General features: G+C 36.5%; 1 protein-coding gene across 1 annotated transcript in view; it reads right to left on the bottom strand.

Moving 5' to 3' along the window:
- Positions 1-768, bottom strand: part of ATP1B3 (ATPase, Na+/K+ transporting, beta 3 polypeptide) — a 48,041-nt gene that overhangs the window by 11,223 nt on the left and 36,050 nt on the right. The window lies entirely within an intron of this gene.

Raw genomic sequence — 768 nt, 5'->3', positions numbered from 1 at the left:
TTCAAAGCAGCTTCAACTTCTTCCTTCATCACCATAGGCTTTTGCTCATATGTTATTTCATTAAATTCTTCTCTATCTGCCAATTCCTTTTGATACAATGACCGTGCTTAGGAACACATTTTTTCCGATGTATTACCGTCATTTGCAGCAACGTGTTAATAGAGAAATGTTAAGTGTATTATTTTGTAAGGAACACATATTTCCAACTTTAAGATTTCCTTGTTTAAGTAGCATTGATTGAAAAACAAAACAAAGAAAAAACTATTGACTGCATAAGCCTAGTGCTGACTCATATAACTATGTTTAATAAGCCTTGCACATAGGCTCAAAACACTTTCAATATTTTCATTATTATCCAAGCATTCCTTATTTTAAAGCTTTTAAAGGCAATATCATCTATATTGAATCTGAAAAGAGACAAGTTTTAGCTTTCATTAAAATTGCTACTCACATTAAGATGGAAGTCACTGAAGGAATCAAGAAACATTGAGGCTACAGAAGCTGGGTCAAGGGTCGTTCCCCAGAGCAGAAAGGAAAGCCCTCAATTCAGCTTCCTAGCCTAAATTTGTTTTATGAAATCCCTTACTTTTGATATTTGTTAAAAAAACACTGAGACAAACACCTAACTGTAAGAAACAAAATATAAAACAACTAGATTTTCCGGCGCTGGCTGAAAATCGCCTGTGACTTCATCCATAGCCAATGGTGAGAGTCAGCGCCCAGCGCCATCAGGGGCTTTAAGCTCGTTGCCCACTGCTGTGGTGTGGA

This window comes from Elephantulus edwardii, unplaced genomic scaffold (assembly GCF_000299155.1).
Source record: "Elephantulus edwardii isolate Elephantulus edwardi_28Jun2011 unplaced genomic scaffold, EleEdw1.0 scaffold00158, whole genome shotgun sequence".
In the NCBI taxonomy this organism is placed as follows: domain Eukaryota; kingdom Metazoa; phylum Chordata; class Mammalia; order Macroscelidea; family Macroscelididae; genus Elephantulus; species Elephantulus edwardii.
Note: the sequence above shows the minus strand (reverse complement) of the source record. Positions and strands in the feature narration are given on the sequence as shown.